Source organism: Notamacropus eugenii, chromosome 3 (genome assembly GCF_028372415.1).
Source record: "Notamacropus eugenii isolate mMacEug1 chromosome 3, mMacEug1.pri_v2, whole genome shotgun sequence".
Classification (NCBI taxonomy): domain Eukaryota; kingdom Metazoa; phylum Chordata; class Mammalia; order Diprotodontia; family Macropodidae; genus Notamacropus; species Notamacropus eugenii.
The window spans coordinates 16,325,991-16,342,466 of NC_092874.1; the positions used below are offsets into that span (position 1 = coordinate 16,325,991).

General features: G+C 45.5%; 1 protein-coding gene across 5 annotated transcripts in view; it reads right to left on the minus strand.

Moving 5' to 3' along the window:
• Positions 1–15,265, minus strand: part of OSBPL3 (oxysterol binding protein like 3) — a 135,110-nt gene extending 119,845 nt beyond the window's left edge. For all 5 annotated transcript variants that reach the window (XM_072650955.1, XM_072650959.1, XM_072650956.1 and 2 more), the window contains exon 1: positions 15,151–15,265. The gene's annotated coding sequence lies outside the window, so the exon portion shown is untranslated. The remainder of the gene's footprint in view (positions 1–15,150) is intronic.
• Positions 15,266–16,476: the final 1,211 nt, after the last annotated feature.

A 16,476-nucleotide genomic window follows, 5' to 3' on the forward strand; every position in this document is an offset into this window, starting at 1 on the left:
ATGAGAACAAATGAAAGCTGAAGTGAGGGATAATTAATGAGAAATGCAGGTGTCTGAATGGAGGGGAAATCAAGGAAGGGCAAACACGTGTTTCCAACTAATTAGCAGTTCTTCAAATACACACACACACACACACACACACTCACATTCACTGCTGAAGCTAGCTCAGATAAATGCATAAATTCTCTGAGACAAAAGAAAAAAAAGATGGCCAATAAATAGACTCTGAATCACTGAAATACTCTAGTGGTTCTAGATACTAATGCAGAAAACCACCTCAGTGAGATCTATCCTCTGAGCTGATGGTAAAGGACGTTCTCAAATAGTTGATATTTGTCGTTGGAATGCAGGTTGTAAGATTGGAAGGAAGGGTCCTTAGAGGTCACTGAGGCCAACCCCTTCATTTTACAAAGACACTGAGGCCCAGAGCAGTGAGCAGACCCTTATCCAGGTTCTAACCAGGTTTTCCTAACTCCAAATTCCGTGCTCTATCTAGGACATCGTTACAACTCCCAATACGAATTCCTATGCTCAGACAGACTTTGACCTGCGAACCCTCTCTTCCTCCTCTCTGGTTGTTGGAATGTCCTTCCCTGACTCAGGGCCAGTTGTGGCAGGTTACTTCCTCACTGGGGAATGTCCAGAGAAGGCTGACCCAGAGGTTGAGAGGACTAGATCAAGAATCAGTTAAAGGTGCTAATGATCAAAGACAGGATGGTCCAATACCCTGGACTTAAAGTCAGAGAGTTGGGTTCAAATTCCACCTTAGACTCTTAATATTCATGTGACTCTGGGCTAGTCACTACGTCACTGCTGCTATTATCCCCATTTTACAGATGAGGAAACTGAGGCTGAGAAAGAGTGACTTGTCCAGGGTCACCCCGTAACTGGGGTGTTGGGGTTTGATTTGGCAGGTGTTTTTGCCTTTATTTGTATCCCTAACACTTGGCACAATGCTCAGAACACAGGAGGTGTTTAATATATGTTGGGTGACTTAGCTGACTGACTTGAAATATCTGAGACAAGATTTGAACTCATATCTTCCTGATTTCAAGTCCAATGAGATCATGAATGAAAAGAGCTTTGTAAATTCCACAAATGGCAGCTATAGGTAGGGAAAGGAAGGTTGTAGACCAGTGCTTTTGTCAGTGCAGGGAACTCCTGTGGTCAAAATTCCCTCCAAAGATATAGGACAGCACCTTCTCTGTAACCTGTGGTTTTGGAAGGTTGTCCCAGGCACTGATCAGAGTCCAGATGAGAAGCATTTATTAAGTGCATTCTATGTGCCTCACATACAGCTAGCATCAATTCCAAGTTTTCCCAACTCTAAAGCTATCTCACTATCTACTCTTTTTCATTAAAAGGAGATTTCACATAGTCATTCAGGGAGCTCCCTGTGGACCCCCGGACCTGCCTCCTACCCCTCCACCCACCAAGCACTCAGGGGCATCAAGCACAGAGCTGTCCTTCCGTCTAAGGCTGAGGATGAGTGACCAAGTCATACGTGGCCCATGGCTTCTCTCCTAGTGCCCAGCTGTTTTGACCTGGACCAGCCCCAGGAAGTGAGGCTGGAGAAGGAGTCTCTGGAATAACACTCTGGACACCGGGCTACCTTCGACACTTCCCTGAGGATTTCACAACCATCCAGGACTTGTTTGATTCTTAGGAAAGGCTCATCTTCTCAGCCCCATTTTATACTTTGAGAACACAGACACAATGGAGCAGGAGGCTCCCCAGCTCCTGAAGCCCACTCTCCCAGGGGCCCATGAATAGATGTTGGGAGGTTTATGAACTCAACAGTGGGGAAAAAAATAAATATTTTCATTAGCCTTCAATTTTCTTTGTAATCTGATGTATTTTAAGTATTTAAAACCTTATTCTGACAAAGGATCCATAAGCTTTAGACTCATTGCTGTTCAGTTGTTTCCAACTTGTCGAGACCCCGTTTGGGGTTTTCTTGGCAAAGATACTAGAGCGATTTGCATTTCCTTCTCCAGCTTATTTTACAGATGAGAAAACTGAGGCAAACAGAGTCACACAGCTATTAAGTGTCTGAAGCTGGGCTTGAGTTTAAGTCATCCTGACTCTAGACCCAGTGCTCTATCCACTGAGCAACCCAGCTGCTTCAGACTGGCAAAGATTCACACACACACACACACACACACGTTACAACTCCTGAACTAAACCAACCCTCTCATTTTACATGAGAAGTAACTGAGGCCCAGTGAACCAAACTGTCTTGCCTGAGGTCAAACAAGAAATAGTCAACAGAGAATTTATTTTAGTGCCACTGCCCTGGGGTGGGGTGGGGGCAGTACTTCTGTTATTCTCATTTTTCTGATGAGGAAAGTGACGTCAGAAGAGGTTAAGGGACTTGCCTTAAGTCACACAACACCAGGAAGCCAAGCCCATGACACTACATGGTGCAGAGGAGAGAGGTTCACTTCCTGCCCTCCTGGCCCTCAGTTTGTTCATCTACAACAATGAAGGATTTGGCCCATGAAGCCTCTTGGGCCCTTCTAAACTCTAAATCTTTAATCCTAGAAAGCCTCCCCTGCACTCCTCTTCCTGACCCCAAGGCCTACTCTTGGAACCAGGTGGACCTCTCGAGGTGCTATAGAATCATGAAATGTGAGTTTGAGTCTCCGTTCTGCTACTAACTCATTATGCAATATGGCCCAAGTCACTTCACCTGTCTGAGCCTCAGTTTCCTTATCTGTACAATAAGGAGCTTGGGCTAGATGACCTCTCAGGTGTTTTTCAGCTCGAACAATCTAAGGTTCTCCAACAGTACTCCCAAGACTGGGAAGGTTGGGAAAGAAGGCATCTTAATTGTTTCCCCCTCTGCGATTTCTACATCAAGGAGTCAAAGGAAGTATATTAATTATCAACAGAGAATGTCAAGGCTGAAGAGCTGGTAAATGGCAGCTTCCCCTCCAGCGTTCACCCTTCTGCCTCTAACAATCTTAAGACCCAGCTCCCTCCAGGACTCCATCAAAATCACAACTCCCTCATTAAGTGCTTGGCTTCCACAGTGGCATTTGCTTCAAGTCTCATTAAGATTAGAGAGAAAGAAACCATAGGTAGCTTGCTTCTGGTTCAAAACAGTTCAGGTCATTTGCTAGCATGTCCTTTTTTCTTTATTTTATTTCTATCATGTCTTTTTAAACGGGGAGGGAAAATAGATTTGCTTTAGAATCATTATTTTTAACTTTTACTGTCTTGAAAACATTGGTTGATTTGAACTCTGACAAAAATGCCAATGGGTATCAGCAATTAAACATGTTAACATATCAATGGGGAACTTTTTAAAACTGCTTTAAAAACATGGTGAGATGCTGTTAACTTTGGTGTGCTTGGTCTCCTGCGGCTCAGAGGGGTTAAGGACTTGCAAGACCTCACAAATCCAGTGGACCAGGCTGAGGGTCTTCCTGATTTCCAGCCCAGCCCTCTTTTCCCCTCCACCTCCAAGACCCAGGTGATCTTGGCCAAGTGACTTTCCCTTTCCAGGTCTTGGCCTCCTGCTTTGGAAGTGATGGGGTTGAACTGGATGACCTTTTAAACTCAGGAGCTATGATCCTATGGTCCCATATGTAACCCTGTTCTCTCCTCTGTAAAATGAGAGGATTGGATGAGATGTCCTCCAAGGTTCCTGTGAACTCTAAATCTAGGATCCTACAAGCCCAGGTGCTAAGGTTCTTTCCAGCTCATGACCTTGTGCACTGACATCCCTTCTCCAGCTTAGTCTCATGCCCTAGTTACTGCTCCTTTTAGGGTAGGGAATGGGGGAGAAGTGGAGAATGAAGATGGGTAGGGAAGGGGGGCCATAGGGAAGGAAGTGGAAAGAACCCCAGAAAACCGTACCATGGTTCCACTGGTCTTCTCACGTCTGCCTCCTTCCTTCTCTCATTCTCCTCCAGGCTGGGTTCCTTACTTCCTCCTCCATCCTCCAACTGCCTTCTCACCCCAGAAGATGCTTCCACCCTGGCTGCCTTCTCATCCTCCTTCTGATTGGCCACTTCCTCCATTTTAAAGAAATGCTCCAGCCAGTTAAGTTCACTTCTTTATTTCCCTATTAGCTACACTCCTGACCCTCCCGACATATAGTAAGTTCTTAATAAATGCTTCCTGACTTGACTTTCCTTAGTTTACAGATGGGAGGAGCCAGTATTAGTGAGCCTGTCTTATTGTAAGGATCAAACAAGACAATGCTGATGAGAGGTCTGAGTTCACTCCCCATTATACCACACTGCCTTTCTCATGGCCTCTCCCTCTAAGCCTCATTTTCTCTAGGGAGGAAGAAACTAGACCTAGCCCAGCATTCACAGTCAAACCACCTTTCTGCCAGTTTTGAATGCTGTAGATAAGTTTACTTGCCTTGGTAGTGTACTTTCCAGGGATGTAAACATCGACAATGAGGTTGACACATGCATTGCCAGAGCTAGCTTGGTGTTTGGGAGGCTCTGAAGAAAAGTTTGGGAGAGAAGAGGTATTAGACTGACTATCAAACTGAAGGTCTACAGAGCCGTTGTGCTTACCTTATTGTTGTATGCCTGTGAAACATGGACAGTCTACCAGTGCCATGTCAGGAAACTGAATCACTTCCATTTGAACTGTCTTAGGAAGATTCTGAAGATCACCTGGCAGGATAAGGTACCAGACACTGACGTCCTTGCTCAAGCTGAACTGCCAAGCATTCAAACTATGCTTCAGAGAGTGCAACTCTGATGGGCTGGCCACATTGTTTGAATGCAAAATGTATGCTTGCCAAAAACACTATTTTATGGAGAATTCACATGGGGCAGGCGATCACATGATGGTCAGAAGAAGTAATACAAGGACACTCTTAAGGTGTTTCTCAAGAACTTTGGATTTGACTGTGCAACATGAGAGGCACTGGCACAGGACCACTCAGCATGGCATACCCACATCACAAAGGGTGCTGTGCTCTGTGAGCAAAGCAGAATTGAGACAGCACCAAATAAACGTAGGACATGCAAATTTGGAATATCCACCCCAAATATTCATACGGACTATCTGTGCCCAACCTGTGGCAGAGCATTCCGACCTCACATTGGTCTGATCAGCCACAGTCGGACACACTGATATTTCACTTTATCATGGTGATGTCATTTGGGTCCTCTTCAAAGACGAAGGATAACAACCAAGCCACCAGCCTTCCTACCATCCTTGTCGATAAAATGAAGTTTACACTTTTATTCTCTTCTGTCTCATATTAAAATGGTTTTTCAAAACAATTCCAGTGGTGAGTTTCTTACCCTTTTCAGAAATAAAGGAACTTTTCAGGTCATCCTTCCAGTGCCCAGCCCTTTCTCCCCTACCTGAATTTGGATTCCATGACCACCATCCATTTATATTTTCCAACAGTAAAAAACAATGTACCCAAGCTGACACTCCTAGACAATAAATCCGTCCTGGCCTGGGGAAATTTGACAGTGCAGTCATTTGATCCTGGAATCTAGATTTGGCTGCAGATATTACTTAAGATTTCTTTCCTGCCTACTTTCAAGAGGGCCCGAAGAGACAAGTATGTCAGCCTGACTCATTCACACACACACACACACACACACACACACACACACACACACACACACACACTTGGGGCAAAGGTTTCAAACCTCATCCAAGGTAAATGATTTCCCTGGTGCCACTGATTTAATTCAGTGAGATGGCCAGGCCTTTCAGATTTTTCTCTGGATAATCGATGTCTCCAAAACAAAACAACTAAGGAAACAATTGCATTGGGTTTCCCCCTCCAACGGCTCTCTCTTCCACTCACATTTATCAAAGAATGTTCTATTTCCATAAAGCAGGAAGAAGCCAAGACCAGGCCATAGGCTTTTTAAAATAAATAATAGCCTTTGTTTAACCCTGGACAATCCCTTAATTTCCCATGATTCCTCTTCCTTAATTCTCTTCTCCAATCAAACTACTTGCAAGTGGTTCTCTCATATCTACCATTTTATTCTCCATTTGCCTTCTTCATCACCACCTTGTGGAACCCCAGTCTTCTTCCCAAGCACAGCTTGCGTGTCCCTGCCTAGAAAGCCTTTTCTTCTGCCCCCAGTGGTAGGGTTCTCCACTCTGGAAATTATTTTGTCTTTTCTTATTGATAGACATGCTGTAAATCTCCTCCACTACCCCACCAAAGAATATAAGTGCTTGGAAGTCAGGGATTCTCTGGTCTCTATATCTCCTACTACACCAAGCATGGTTTCTTATATTCAGACTATCCCTTCCAAAAGCACAGTTCACAGCTCAGCCACACCTGCCTAACCTATTCTATTCTTGTCTCTGTTTTCCACTCAGTGAACCCTAGAGGAAGTATGGGTCTATCAAAGTTATTGGGGGCAGGGATCTGTAGGTGCCTTCCCATTACTTTCTTAGAGCCTGGAATTTTCAGTTCTTTACAGGTCTACAAGTTACTCAATGCCAGCAGAATCTTGGTATTAGTCTGGCAGGAGGAGGTGCTTCCTAGAGGAGGCTCTACATTCAGATGTTAGACTGACAGGGTCAGTTGGGAACGAGAGGACTTGGGTTCAAGGTCATGCGGGGCCACTGACATGCTTTGCTACTCTGAGGCACTCACTTAGGAAAACCAGAGTCCCTGAGAGGCCACCTGGAAAAAAAAACAAAACCACACACATACACACCCTTTCCTTCCCAGTTCCCTTTAAGGCTAGCACTTCCTGTCTGCTGATTATTTCCAATTTATCCTGTAACTCCTTGAGGACAGGGGCTACTTTTGCCTTTCTTTGTATGTCTGGTAGGTGCTTAATAAATGTTTCTTGGTGGATCGACACGTATATCATGCCTTAAGGTTTACAAAGCCCTTTGTCACACCAACTCTGTGAGTTATATGGATTATTATTATGGCCATTTTAGAAAAAAGAAAAAAATGAGACTCAGAGAACTGATGGAACTTCCTCATGGTCCCAGCTAAGAAGTGGGAGAGCTCAGATTCCACGCCAAGTTCAAGACTCTAAGTCCTATGCTCAGAATGACAATCTCAGAGGCCATGGAGTCCCAGCCAGATTAGACAGAGAATTTCTACAACAAGAGGACATCCATTCTTTGCTTGGAAACTCCAAATGAGAGGGAACTCATGGAAGAAGGCCAATGATGCTTTGGATGACTGTTATTATATTAATACTATTTTCTTTTTATTATTACAAATAATAATAGGCATCTTGATAGCACTTTAAAATTGTCAAAGTGCTTTAAATACGAGCAGTCATTTGGTCCTTTGAACAATTCTTTGATTTGGATATGACTACTATTGTTATTTTACAGAGAAGGTAACTGAGGCTGAGAGGTAAAGTGTTCAAAGTCATATGACCAGTAAGTATCAGGATTTGAATTCAGCTTTTCCCAACTCCAAGCCTCAGTGTTCTATCCTCTGTGCCACCTAGCTACCTAATAACAACCATCCCTTTCATCATGGCTACATCTGCACCTTTTCATTACCTCACCCCCACCCTAGCCCTCAGCCACCTTTGCTCCCCATTCTGCCCCCTCTGAGGCCAAGCAGAAAATCTTATTTCTCTTCCCATGATAGCCCTTTAACTACTTAAGACAATGAACGTTACTGCTCTTGGCTTACATGTGTATGACTAGGTTTCTAACAGTAAATCTGGGATCCCATGGGCCATGGAAGCTTTGTGCTCCCTGCCTATAGAGCACTACTAGGTTCCCTTCCTCTTCCTCCTCACCTGTGGGTGTGTTCCAGGAACGAAAAGGAAGGATGAGGAAATTAAGGCTGCTCAAAAAATTCTGGGTAGGAAGAGATCATAAAAAAGGGGAAAGGACCCACAAGCACAAAATTATCAATAGCTGCTCTTGCTGAAGTGGCAAAGAATTGGAAATTCAAGGGATATCAATCAACTGGGGAATAGCTGAAGAAGTGGGGGTATATGAATGTAATAGAATATTATTGTTTCATAAGAAATGGTGAGCAGGCAGACTTCAGAAAATCCTGGGAAGACCTATATGAACTGATGCTGAGTGAAGTGAGCAGAACCAGGAGAGCCTTGTGCATGATAACAGCAACGTGGTGTGATGACCAACTTCAATTCTTAGCTCTTCTCAGCAAAGCAATAATCTAAGACAGTTCCAAAAGACTCATGATAGAAAATACTATCCACATTCAGAGAAAGAACTATGGAGTCTGAATACAGCGAAGATAATTTTCACTTTTTTGTTTTTTGTTTTTTCTTTGTCATGGTTTTTCCCTTTTGTTCTGGTTCTGTCACAACATGACTAATATAAAAACATGCTTAATGTGATCATACATGTATGTCCTATGTCAGACTGTTAGCTGTCTCGGGGAGGACATAGGGAAAGAAGTGAAGGAGAAAAATCCGGAAATCAAAATCATACAAAGATGAATGTTGAAAACTATCTTTACATGTAATTAGAAAAAATAAAATACTATTTAGGACAAAAAAATTCTGAGAAGGAGGGGGACAGCACACAGGAGTACACCAGTTATATTCTAAAATTTCCTTGCTAACAGCCATTTGCAGCAATAATACATTTTCCCAGTATTCCCCAATATTATATGCAATGATTAAGTTTCTAAGTGAGACCACAAAGGTCTACTCAACTAAAAGTGAGGCTAAAATAGCAGTTAGGTGCAGGGAAAGTGAACAGTAGCATGGCTGAGCTAGTCATTAAAACAAACAAAAAAAAAAGATCAAGAAACTAACTTTTAAAAAAATCATATAAAATCAAGACTGATACTTAAAAAGAGACAGGTGTCATCCATTGAGCTAATAAATATTGACTTATTAAGCACCCATTTGTTTGGAAACTTGGGAACATCCCAAACAGACTCAACCTTCCTAGAGTTTACAGTCCAATATGAACGAAGGCAGTGAGATGGTGCGGTGGAAATAATGCTGAACCCAGAGTCAGGAAAACATGAGTTCAAATCCTGCCTCTGATCCATACTAGTTGTGTGACTTTGGCCAGGTCATCTCACCTTTGAACTTCAATTTTCCCAACTGCAAAATGGGGAAAATATTAACACCTATTTTGGGATTGTCGTGAGGATCCAATGAAAAAACTTCTTGTAAAGCACTTTGCAAAGCTCTATAAATGCTAGGTAGGAGGATAAGATACAAACACAGAATGCCAGAGGCATTGAGTGGAGGGTGATAGTAAAATAAATGGAAACATTTCTGGAAACCCTAAAGAAAACTTGTGAGCACTTTGAGGCATTTCAGCTCTTTCTGTAATAACTGAACAAAAAAGGGAAGAAAGCAGAGGGACAAATGATGTGTGGAGGAAAGACTGATGGAAGTAAAACTAGTAGGCATAAACCTGGATAAAATAGAGGAAAAGGAAGGAGTACAGCATGTAAAAAGCATGTCTTCCCTGATGAGGATGAAAGAATGTGGTAGGGAAGCGATATTGACTTCAACGGTGATTCCAGCCACTAGATGGTGCCCTCAAACTAGGACAGCTTGGTTGCTGGATTAAACAAGGAAATGGCGAATGGGAAGAGGGAGAAAGTCCAAGTGATCATTTGTAAGTATGACCTGTTTGGAGAACAAGACTTCTGGAAGATCCTATAACACATTAAAAATGAAGCAGAAATGACTAGGAGAGACTTTGAGGGGGATTATCTACAAGGGTAGTATGAAACTCAAACAGAAACCATACATCAAGAACCCTATGGCTGCATATTGACTTAAGAAAACCAAGTATTAACATTATTTATGCTCTATTGCGGTTTTTATTTATTTTTTTAAAGTATTGCCTTTTAATCTGGTTCTGTAGTCACACTCAAGAGTATTCCCTGTCCCTGTGATTGACAGCTCTGAACTTCATTGCTGTCCTATAGATAACAATACGTTGACTAAACAACCGACTATTGATTACACATCTTGGAAGTTTGTATAGGATCTTGGCCTTGCTGTGAAACTTTGGTTCTATTTCTAACAATTAAGAATGGAAGGCAAGGGAAAGGGCCCATATACTACAAGAAAAAAAATGTGCTTACCAAAAAGCAGGTCACACCTTACTTCAACCCAATATATCTCTGTTCCTCTTCCCTAATCACCATTTGGCATCAATTCAGGTATAGTCTTAATACCTATGACCTTAGTTCCCTACCTCCTCCCACTCACCAATGTCTAAAAAAGGTTGGCAGGAAAGGAAACCTAAATCGATCTATTAAATTTCTACAATCAAACGAACTATGGAAGGGACCTCAGAGGGCATCTTCACTACCTGTGACTTAGTAGAAGGCTTACAGAGAAGGTATCCAAAGATGTTAATTATTCATACCACACCTGTCCTCCTTTACTGAAGATAACAAAGATCTAGCTGTAAATATATCCTGACAAACCTGTATCCTGTTTAGCAGTCATGAAGGCGCAGGGTTAGGAATTCTCCTTCAGGTAGTAAGCAAGGGAAATTTGGGGTTTTCCCCCTTCTCCTTATGAAGGGCAATATACCATTCTCCACCAAAGTCTTTCCCTGACGCCCTGTGGTTGAGTCTAGATGACCTTGACTAAAGAATGAAGTCCTTGAGGGTAATATCTGGTTTGTCCTTGTCTCTCCAGAGTCTAAGAGAGCCTGGCAGGTAAATGCTTGTTGATTGAGTGACTATGAATAGGAGTTGGAACTCTTGGAGGTCCCTCTAAGCTGGTTTCAAATACTGGCTGAAGGCCTATCTCAGAGAACCAGCCTGGCTAAGGGCAAAGAGGCTGAGGGCAAGTTTAGACACCAAGGTATGAATATTTTCTCACTATAAAAACTCATGAAAATGCCATTCAGGCACACATCAAATGTAACCCTGAATCAATAACTATTATCACAATTGTAACAAATTGAGAATCTATATTTTTCAAAATTTCAGAAAACAGTATTTCTAGAGACATACTATAAGTAAGCATTATCTGTCTCAACAATGCTTGATAAGGTCCTCAACAGCAGGGCCTAGGATATCAATTAATGCCAATCATTAGATATGCAAAAATAGTACAACCATTATAAAATATTGAAAAATATTCTCTTGACTAAGGAGGTGTCACTAGGTACTAACAGAACCAAAGACTCTCCCTAGCATGGGAGTCAGGACAGCCAGGGTTCAAATTGCATCCCTGACACTTATTAGCTGGGTTGATCATGGGCATGTCAATAAAACTCTGAATCTATATCTTCAGCAGTAAAATGGGAGAGTCTCTGTAGAATCTACCACACAGAACTGTTCAGGGACAAAAGAGAATGTATACAGAGCACTTTGCAGGTGCCGCATCAAGGCTGGAAAGGCAGCCAGATAGTGAGGTGAACTGAGCACTGACCTTGGAGTGAGAAAGACCAGAGTTCCTATGCTGCCTCAGAGAAGTTTTATGGGACCCTGAGAAGCTGGAACCTGAAACTTAGCTTGCTCTTTTGTAAAATGGGAAGAATTGTGGCACCTCTTTCACAAGGATATCATGTGGATCAAATGAGATAAAATATGTAAAGTTCTTTGGCCACCCGGAAGCTCTAGATATGTATGTGTGTGTACCCACACACATGTGTGTATCATGCTGGTATTAGATATCGTTATCTCATTCTCATTTTTTTACAGAAATAGTTTGAGGACAAGTCATTAACCCGCTATTATTTTGTTATTTTAACATGCTGTGGCCCACTACTCAAAGAGATATCCCAACTGCATTTTGTAACAGGGGAAAGTCAGCTTGGCCAGTTCAGAAGCCTTCAAAGTGTCTACTGGGCAATTCCAGGAGCAGAAAGGACAGACGGCGGAACATGAACCCTTCCTGATCCTGAACAATTTTAATGATTTCTCCTTGGTCTCTATATTGTGAAAGCCTTTCCTTCCAGAGTGTTTGGAGATTATGCGTATGTGGTAAGGTAACGTCTATTTAAAACCCCCACTAATTCTTATGGATTGTTGTTGTGTCTGGACTTTTGTGGGCAACTGCTCTGACTGTGATTATAGAACCAAGTCCATTATAGTTTTCTGGTTGAAAATGAGGATTGTATTGTCATTGTTAGTAGAATAATATCAAAATATTACCATGTTTTATAAGCTATAATAATGAAAACTCACATTTTACCAAGTATGTTATCTCTGAGGAACTAGAAGGTACATTCTGGTTTCTTGATTGATTTGTTCTCTTCCAAAAACTAAAATTCTTTACATGTGAGCTCAAGAAAAGCCATGAAGGCTTAACTCAGAGGAAATGGACCTGGATGCATCCTAGAATCAAGTGAAAGATTCATGGGGCGCCGGCAGCAGACAGAGCTCAGGTCACTGTCTTGTGCTTTATCTGGGGAGGCTGAGCTGAGCTGTTACTGTTTTGAAGACAAGAGGATTCTTGTCGATACACATCTCTAACATGGAGCTTATAATTAATGCCTAATCAGTGGATTTGAAAGGCACCAAGAAAAGCTGGTTATAGGGAGTCAGGATGAGCTGAGTTCAGGTCCTGCTTTCTGACACATACTGAGTCATGTAACCAAGGAGAAGTTAATGTACCAAAGCCCTGGACTCTTTAAGACAATACCAATAATAATTACACACAAGGCACTGATATGTATTCAGGAAAGGAGGTTCCTACAGTCATAAAGTCACAGGTCCAGAGCATAAACCTAGGCATACTGAGTTGAATGGAAAGCTAAAGGGAGTCAAGTGGCGCCATGTTGTTTTTATGAACCTCCCTCTATCTAATGAATTTAGATAGGTGGGAATGGTGGGACATTCCTTTGGTCCTCATTAAGGGCTACAATTTCATAGCAGATTTAGAAATCATCTCATCCAACCCTTCATCTGACAAATAAGACAATTGAAATGACTTGTCCAAGGTCACCAGGCTAGTTAGTAGCAGCAGAGGATAGACTAAGGTCAAAGAACTGAGAGGTCAATGGAATCTTCCATCTCCCCTCTATGGCGTACATAGAGGTTCATATACACATGGCCTCCCCCATTAGAATGTAAAGCACGAGGAAGGAAAGGAATGTTTGGGTCCTTATATCCTCAGCAATGCCTGGCAAAGAGCAAGAACTCAGTAAATGCTAATGGGCTAATTGATCTAGTTCAGCCCCTTCAGTTTATACATGGGAAAACTGGGCCCAGCAAGGCAGAGACTGCTCCATAGTCACCTGGTGGCAGAACCCAAATTGGACCTCCCCAGTCCTCAGACTTTAATTAACCCTAAGGCTCTTGCCACATCAGCACACCTAGGGTTCCTGATTTCCTACATTTTTATTTTTGTATTGAAATTTAATAACACAATCGCCCCTTAGATGGGTACAGGGGCCAACTATTTACAAAATGCTTTTACATTTCAGGCTGGACAGGAGATTTCTCTGAGTCTTAGAAAGTTTCATATGGACCAAGAAGGCTTGCCCTGTATCATGCAGTCAGAGGTGAGACGCCAACCCAGGTTTTCTGGCCCCTGAGGCCAGCTCTCTATCCCTGAGACATATGTTAAGGGGTTGGGGGATAATGCACATTACTCAGAATTGTAGGATGATACAGACAAGGGTTGTCCAGAATGGGCAGGCATGAATGGGTTATGAACTCTGTTCTTGCTGGAAATACTAAAATCTATGAGCTTGGGAATGGATCCAGGCTCATGATCAATGGATCATTAGGTAGTCCAAGAAACCAGCCCTGGAGAAATGGCAGGGAGAGGTGAAGAGATGTGGTCTGCCTCCTCCACCACCTCTCTGCCTGACTGCCTCCTTGCCTTCCTCATCCCAGTCCCACCCACAGTATGAGGAAGTAACCAGCCACTTGGGAACAGATACCCCATGACTTCTCTGGTCTCCCTAGCTCTAACCTCAGCTCCTTGGGTAGGATCATGTGGTGGGTTTCGTATTGCCTCAGACCAGATGTCAAGCTTATGGGAATGGAAGGGGGGAAAATCAGAGATGGGAAGGTGGAGGAGGGGGAAGGCAGAGAATAAAGCCTCAGGCAGGCATTTTCCCCTAAGTCACTCACCAAAGCAACTTCAGCCTCTTTCAAGACCTCCAGCCAAGTATTAGAACAATGAGGCAGCACAGACTCCACAACAGGTAAATGTCACACCCTGAGGTCCCACAGCCCTTGATGGGAATAATAGAGTGGGTTTGGCCTTCTTCAACCCTAAGGAGGTAGGTCGGGTCCAGGGTGAGCTCCCGGTCTGACTAGGTACCACTGTCTTCTAAAGATTAGAGTGAGGATGGAGAAGACAGAGGGACGTAGAGTTTGGGGGGCGGGGGGAGGATGCCTCCAGTTAGGTTATAAAGAAGAGGCAAGAGCATCCAAGGTTGCACGAAGCTCGGGATTCCGGAGATGCCCGACTGCACAGGTTCGGAAGGAAGGGGAAAGCCCCAAAAGGGAAGCCTATCCCAACCACGCCCAGAAAAGGTCTTGCTTCCTGCACTCAGTCTGAGCCGTAGATGAGTTTGGGGAAATGGTGGGTCGTGCAGCCTGATCCTAGTACGGGTCATCCCCAGCAGGAGGCACACCTTTTCTTTGGGACAGGGTGGGGCACCTCATGGGCACATGCCAGGACCGCCAATCCGGCGGATATGGTAAGTCTCCTGGGCTCGTATCCTGATTCCCGAGACTGCTGGTGCCAGGAGGACCCTCCCCTCTCCACCCGGGCGCGGAGCTGCGTTCCCCCCAACCACCACTATAAAGGAGGTAGAGAAAGCTGGGCACCTCGCCCCCAGAAAGGGATCTATAGAGAGGCTGCTAATGCCTTGGCATCCGGTATCGGGGAGGAGGGGTGGCTCCAGCCTGGTACTGCTCCTACACCTCTGCACACCTCCTCCCAGTGCATCGGTGCCCAGAGGCGGGCTGCCTGCAAGGCGGCTCCCGTGGCCTCAGCGGCAAGGATCACGGGCCGCCTCAGGTTCGGCTGCTGCTGCTGCCCTGGCCCCCACCAGCAGCAGCCCCGCGGGCGGGGACGCCCAACGGGCTCAGGCCCGGGGGAGTAAGGGAGCCGGCTAGGAAGGCTAACTCGGAGACGTCCAGCCAGAGCGAGCGCTCCGGGCTCTTGTCCTCAGCCCGGATCGAGCCTGGCTGCGCCTGGGTCTTGGCGCCGGCGCGGGCCCTGATTCCGGTCCCAGCTCCCCCACCCCCCACCCGAATCCCAGCACCAGCCCGGCCCGGCTTACCTGCGGTCCGCAGCCGCTTCAGGCGCCCGCCGCGGCCAAGGTTAAGAGCGCCGGGCTGGGAGGCAGCCGAGGAGGTGCGCGCCTCCGGCCATCGCCGCTTGTCTGAACGTGGGGCCGGGCCGGGCGGCCGTGGCCACTGCCCCGGAGCCGGGCCGAGGCACGCGCTTCTCCTCTCGAGCCCAGGGCCAGCGAGAGCAGCGGGGCCAGCAGCGTCAGCGAGGCCAGCACCGCCAGAGCAGGCGGCCAACTCCCCGGCAGCGCCCCCGGCTTTGGCCACAACTTCTCTGCACGCTCAGTCTGGCCAGGCGGGCTGGGGAGGGCGGAGCCCGGCAGGCCGGGGGTGGGGCCGGAGCACCCAGTGGGGCCGAGGCACGCGCTCTGCCACCAATGAGAGTGCGCCTCTAGGCAGGGAAGGCGGGGCGAGAGGATTCCATGACGTAGTACTGGGAGCTCTGGCCTCTCCCTGGGGCCAGGTAGGGGCAGAGGTGGAGGAGGCGGAGGAGCGACCCACAGAGCCTAAGATCCCAGATTCCCCCGAGGCCACATACTCAAATCCACTCATTGCACAGTTTGTGACATTAAAACCCCACAGAGGTGAAGCGATGACCCAGGTTGTGAGCATCAGAGGTGACATCTGAACAAAGGGCCTCTGACCCCAGGCTCAGTGATCTTTTTACCGTACCAGACTAAAAGAGTAGGTTTGAGGGTAGGGTTATCCTTCCTGGGAAAAGAGGAGCCACCAGACAGACAGATGTTAAGAGGGAGACAAATGTGGGCCAGAGGAAATGCTTGGTGAGCAGAACGACTGGAATGTCCCAAGGGCCAGAGGTGGCACCCAGAGGTGATACGCGGGCAGTCATGAGGAACTGAGATTATTGAGACGGGAAAAGATGTAATAAAACTGAAGGGGGAGTTAGGGGATAGGCAGGTGTGAATACTGAGGGAGTAACAGATGTGGTGAAAGACATTCGGAAGAATGCAGATGTTGGGGCGGTTGGCTCAGATCTGAGAGGCGCTGTACCCTGCAAAAATTGCTTGAGTCTGTGTGTGTGTGTGTGTGTGTGTGTGTGTGTGTGTGTGTGTGTGTGTGTGTGTCGGGGGAGGTAGATCAATAGGATGCATAGGCTAGTGGCGGGGGAGAGGCAGGAGGGAAAAATCCAGATGTGTCCAAGGCACCTAAAAGTGAAAGGGCTCTCCCATATAGGGTGGTTGCTTTTACAAACCTCAAATGATTTCCCCACTACCGAAGCGGGGGCGGTGGCAGGAGAGAGGGGCAATGGAGCTCCCATTTCACTACTGGAGGCAAGGGTCTGCTCTTCCCTTCCC